Raw genomic sequence first — 6,432 nt, 5'->3', positions numbered from 1 at the left:
TTACTAGCAGCATTCAGTTACATTATATTCCCACATGACTGAGTTCCATCTAAAAGTTTCCTGAGATTTCTGAACAAATGTCTTAACATTAAGGACTCTGATAATATAATATAATTTTAAAGAAATCTGCACAGTAATGGTTTTTCTTCATTAAAACATGGAATGTTTTGTCCCCTTGTAGGGACACAAGGTAAGCTGCTAAAATAAAAAGGAGGCCACCATAGTGATTGAAGAGACCGGTCACTTTCACAGAGTGCCTGACAGGATAGAACCCAGCAACATCCCAAGTCTGGAAAACCTCCTGATTTATGCTGAGGACATCTGCATGCATTTCATGATGCTAACCAAAACTTCATTGCCTCAGACGCACATAGGCACCACTCCCAGCTCTGAGAGAGTCTACAGGTTACTAGTGTAGTCCTGACAAACAGCAATCCAACCCAGTGATTGAGAGCTGCTTGAGGCTCATTGTGCTCTCCTCTGTACAGGCAAGACAATGTTGGCTACAGTTCTCTCCTCTCCTGCTTTGCTGCTGCAGCTCAGATTTCATCCACTCCCAGGTATTTCTTCCTCACTCTTCCAGATCCTCTGTCTCTCCCCAGCTTTTTGAGATGTGAGGTTTCAGCCCAACCAACTGCACCTTCATTCACTCTACACATCATGGCCCTTTGTGACACCCCCTGCAAGTTCCAAGGAGTATTATCACTGGGGGAAAATACTGCGGTGGCATTGCAGTTGCTTCCTTACAAAGCAATGAAACCACAATTTCCTTCCTACTGCCTCTCAAAGCCACTCTGTCAGATTTGCTAGGTCCCCTGTTCCACCTCCTAGGCAGGCTTCATGTCTCAAGTTTTTGGATCAAAATGAAAATTATTTCCTCCCATCTCCTTAACACATACACAAAATAACTGATGTTGTATCATTTGTAACCTGTTTGAAGGTTTTATGTGCAAATGCGCCTTCTCTAAATTAAGCACTCTTAGTTGTCTGCAGGAGAAGCCAGGTAGTATTTCCATACTTTCTTGTGGCTTTTGTTTGTCTCTGTCTTTCAGAAAGTGAGGAAGCAAATGCACATTCCTGCCAAGGCTTCCTGAGCTTCAGGTAATTTGAGGGATTTGTCCCTCAGCTGCATCTGTTTAGCTTTAAGTGTCTTCTTTCATTGTTAACACCTTCTTCAACCTCTCCTGAAAATGCTTGCATATATAATCATTTAACTGCACTGAGAGTGCAGTTACACAGGTTTGCTTTTATGGAGAGGAAAATAGTCATTGCTGTTTGCCAAAAAGGGTTTAAATGCACTCTCTCTTCACAGAAATAGGGCCACTAGATCTTGTAGGTGTCCAGGAAAAGAAAATTATGTAGTAGTTATAATGACAAATAGACAGTAAATATCGCTGTCAAAGCCATCCTTATCTCCAAAAGGATGTCTCTGGCTAGAAAAATTCAACTTTCGTGACCTCTTCCTTTTATCTTTTTTGTAGGTAAACAGCTGGTTCCAATTACCCTGCGGGAATGCCGACCCCGGGATGGTGCAGAAGTGAATGTGCCGTATGAAACCTGCAGCCTTGATGAAGAAGGGAAAGGAGTGTCCTGCAAAGATCATTGAGTAAGAATGACTAATGACCCATTTCCTATGTGCATTATCTATCTGGAGACATTATCTGATCAGCTCGTGTTGTTTCAGCTTCCTGTCTGAAAAAAATGTGTTTCAGAGCACAGAAACCCCTGGACTGACTCAGGCAGAATGTATGCTACACCTCTATAGACTTCCCCAATCTATATTAAAAATACAACAAAAAATATACTCATCTCCACTTCAGAAATGACTGCCTAGAGGCAAAAATGAATCCCTTCTCTTTCTGTGTTCCCTCCCAGGCATTAAGAGTTCTATAACTTTGTTGGTATTACCCTGTGCTACAGACACAAAATGTCTTTAATTATGGAAGTGGAACATTAATTTCCACATATGTTTAGCTTCTAGTCTATTGTTTTGGTTTCAGACATATAGAGAAAGCTTGTGTGCCTGTCACCTGATCTGTTTTTTGGTCAGTAGTGGATGTGTTTGTCTAATAAGAGGTGCCATCCCTCCAAGTAAACCTTGCACTGCCAACCATCAGTAAAGTCACACTGAGGTAACACATACTTAGCATCAGTGGCTCCAAGTACACACACAATTATGTGAAAGACAGCTGGCTAGTGGCACATGCCACACATGTTTAATATATGTGGGAATGTACTGAACAACCAAAAGGAAGAGTGTTAATTTTCTTTTGTCTTACATGTGAAAATGAAGATCTTTCAGATGTAGGTTACATTATTAATGGCTTGTTTGAATTTGGAGAGGGAGGCTCTCCAATTCCCCAAGAAGAGGAAAAGGGAATACTTATTCAAAACTGGATGAGTTAAAAAAATTCCCATAGAGATTATTTGAAAAATGGAAGAAATGTAATGGTTATTTTACATTTACATGTTCATTTTTTCCTGTATTATTTCTCATTTTCAGAAAAGAAGCATATATGTACAAATTTTAATTACCTGCAGGCATAAAAACTGCCAAGTGACACAGGAGAAAAAATAGCAGGAGAATTTGTAAGATAAGAAAATTAGGAAAAAAAGAAAGATTTCTGTCTTTGCAGATGGTAAATAAGCTAAAAGATCATATATCAGCAAAGAACAGCTGAGAAATTCTTTACAAAACTTTGATATTTTCCTTTTGGAAGATCCAGATGCCTTGGGAGGCTCTGACAGCTTTTCCAGAGCATGGATCAATGGTGCTCAGGTGTTTGAGCTCTGCAAACACTCCCACATCCAGTTCTCTCTTATGAAGACATCAAAGGTCACACATGAGCTTAGTAATGGACAGGCATATTTCATGCATCATCATCATCACTCTGCAGTTTCAGAAAAGTTGGCTTGGAAAGTCACGCTGAATCTCTCCAAAAACAGTTTTTCCGTTTTTGTAACCATCCTACTAAGAGAATTGTAATCTAAATATGGCCCAGACTCATAAACGTACAGTGTTTCTAGGAGAGGTACACAGTTCAACGAGTTGGTTTCAGTGGGTTTTTCAGTACTTACCATAAACTACCCTGTAAAAGAACTTAAGGGGAACAGACTATCTCATTGGACTGCCAGATTTCTATTTTGAGCCATAGTATTTTATCAGCTGTCCAAGAACTTATACAATGTCAAACACATGCTATCAGATCCAAGCAAGTGATCAACTTTTCTCTGGATCAGTTTTGGGAGACCTTAAATCTCATAACCATTCTCAGAATAATCATCTCGGGATCAGAGGACAAACTTTAGATAAAACAATATCCTCCAAACTTATCCTAAAAGGGCTGCATTTTGTCTGGAGTGACTGCCTCTGACCAGTGTTTGAACACAAAAGGATGGCACAAGAGGTAGTTTCCAGCCTTTTTTGCCTTCATGATATCCAAATTCACAGCAGTAATGAAGAATTATTTTCTTTCAGACCCTGTACACTGTAACTCTCAAAATACTAAGACATCACTGTCTGTCTGATCTGGTTCCTGTTCCTATTAGCAGAACCCTTACTACTGTTCACAGTGACTGCAAAATCTGCCTGGAAATGTGCGTATTTCAGATACGCCTGGACATACAGGATTTACTCCTAAGTACATCTTACACTTTCTACATGTAAAGCATTTCCTCTTCTTGGCAGCAGGTTTGACCATCTTCCCATGGACAAGAGTAGCATGCTTCCTATTATTTCACAATGAAATAGTGTTACACATTTTTTGTGTCCGTATGTGTTTATATGTGTGTGCATGCATGTAGTCAGGTTTTTGTTCTGAGCAACAACAAAGAAAAGACATACATGACAGTAAGACATTTAGACACAGGTTTTCTGCCTTGTTAAGGTATTTTAGCTATGTCCATGAGACTGTTTTAGCCTCATTTAAGGTTTCTTTCACCAAAAATCTATTGCTTTATTTTAGTTACATATCCAGACTTTCAATACCATAACACAGGAAACTACAAGGTAATCTGCATAATCACTCCCAAGAAACGTTATGCCCCATATGTAACCCTTTGAATATTTACACACTGGAGTCACCAGTAGTGCTTAATATCTGTGAGATATTCCACAATGACATTTAAGATCATATGTATTTTCATGCTTAGAAGCTAACTCTGTTATCAGATTTCTGAGAAATACATGAGGATTTCTTCCAGGCTCCTCCATTGTCAGAAACAAGTTATTGTCTATTATTTGATGGCACAGGAAGACGACCTCTGTCATAGATAGTGGAAATAATGGAAATGGTCTCTTGAATGAAAAAGTGGTGGTGAAATGGTCCATCCAACCAGAGGAGTCTTTAAACATTTGCAGTAGTGAATACCAAGGCTATCCAAAGCTCAGTGTTGCAGAACAGGAATTAAGTAGCAACAGCAAGGAGTGTGTGATCCTCCCATGATTGCACACATCTGTGGCAGAGCCAGAGGAGCAGTCTGAAAAATCAGGACTATAGCAGAGGTACTGCAGGTACGCTGTGGCATTGTCTAGCTGCTTGCTCATCCCTCCAAAATCCTAGAATTATAGAAGGGTTTGGGTTAGAAGGAATGTTAAAGATCATCTAGTTCCAACTTGCCTCAACATGGACAGGGACACCTTACACTGGATCAGGTGCTCAAAACCCTATCCAACCTGTTCTTGAACACTGCAGTGGATCCACAAATTCTCTGAGCAGCCTGTGCCAGTGCATTGAGCCCCTCACAGTAAGAATTTCTTCTTGATGTATAATCTAAACTCATCTTTTTTCAGTTTAAAGCCATTACCCATATCCTTTCACTATATGCCCGTGTCAAAAGTCACTCTCCAGCTCTCTTGTAGGCTACATTAATAGCCCAGTATAGGTGCTACTACTGAAGTGTTCTCATCTCCAGGCTGAACAACTCCCATGTTCCCAACTGTTTTCATAGGAGAGGTGCTCCAGCCATCATCTTTATGGCCTTCCTCTGAACTCATTCCAACAGGTCCATGTCCTCCTTCCTGTGCTGGGACCCCAGAGCTGGATGTAGGGTTCCAGGTGGGGCCTCACCAGAGCAGAGCAGAGGGGCAGAATTCCCTCCCTCCCCTGCTGCCCTGCTTTGGATACAGCCCAGGACATGCTTGGGCTTCTGGGCTGTGAGTGTACATTGTTGAATCATGTTGAATTTTTCATTCAGCAACACCCCCAACCCCTTCTCTTCATGGCTGCTCTCAATCCAGGGAGAGCTAGAAGTGGGGGTAGGCTCAGCCCTGCCTGGTTTTTCCACCTAGACTTCCACCTAGCAAAGGAATGCTATGAAATAATAATCAGTGATAAAATGAAATATCTCGTATTATGCCTTCAGCCTCATCCATCAAATAATACAAGAATGTTAGAGATACTGCTAAGAACACTGACTCAAGTTTATCCCAGTGTAACTTTACCACAAGCAACAGAGGCAGAGCTGCAATAGCTGAAACTAGCTTATTATATCCAAACACCAGAGCTAATGATGTGTACAATGTGTCCTGCTACATAGATCTCTCAGTTGGAGCTCATGTCCTTACCTTATAAAAGAACAAATATATCTCACTGGTAGAGTGAAGGCCAAAAACAATTCTAATTAAAATGGCACTCACAACACACTATTTCTTCATTGCTCAGGCCAAAATGCCTGCTCAGCAGCAGCTTCACCTCACTTGGAGGAGCACTGACCATGTTTCTCTAGGAGGAGCAAAACTAAATTGATGGTTTTATCTCTTTATTGCACAATGCACATGTAGGTTTTCACATGCATGCTTGGGAGCAAAGCAAGACCTTAATTTTTCCTGCAGCTGAATCTGTCATCAGAATTATCAAAACATCATCTCAAATTTCAGATGACTTCTACCCATGGATGTGATCTGGCCTAGGTTCATATGAAACAGCAGTTCTGGCTCTCCAGAACATGCTCACGATGGAGACCTTGTCAGCATGCTCCCATGCTGGTCCCAGCAACTAGAATGCCACTCCAAAGAAAAGAAGGATAAATCATTTGTAACCTCACTGGTTTCTGTCTGGTATTCCTGTTCCATTTGTCCCGCAGCAGAGACAGCAGATGGGCAAAAAAGGGGAAAAGGCTGTAGTGCAATGCAATAGGCACACATCTAACAGTGCTAAGGTTCTGGACTGCTGTTCTTAAAAGTAATTATGTGATGTTGTTCGTAGTCTGCACAGAGACAGTACATAACCATTCAGAGCAAAGCAGGCTGGGACTTTTACTGACTGCTCTTACCTTACCTTGGGTGAGAAATCAGCACCAGTCCTGCTGCCCAGACCCAATGCTCCCACCATATTTCTAGTCTTACAGCCTCTTGCTGCAGGATGACAGCAATCCTAAAGGGCCAGCAAAAATTTTATTTTTTTAAACCCTTCTATTGGGTTAATTCATGAC

General features: G+C 41.0%; 1 long non-coding RNA gene across 1 annotated transcript; it reads left to right on the top strand.

Moving 5' to 3' along the window:
- The first annotated feature begins 842 nt into the window (after positions 1-842).
- Positions 843-1,781, top strand: LOC128802390 (uncharacterized). Its single transcript, XR_008435404.1, has 3 exons — positions 843-1,101; positions 1,482-1,606; positions 1,685-1,781. It is a non-coding gene; the product is annotated as an uncharacterized LOC128802390 (long non-coding RNA).
- Positions 1,782-6,432: the final 4,651 nt, after the last annotated feature.

This window comes from Vidua chalybeata, chromosome Z (genome assembly GCF_026979565.1).
Source record: "Vidua chalybeata isolate OUT-0048 chromosome Z, bVidCha1 merged haplotype, whole genome shotgun sequence".
NCBI classification, from domain to species: Eukaryota; Metazoa; Chordata; class Aves; order Passeriformes; family Viduidae; genus Vidua; species Vidua chalybeata.
Note: the sequence above shows the minus strand (reverse complement) of the source record. Positions and strands in the feature narration are given on the sequence as shown.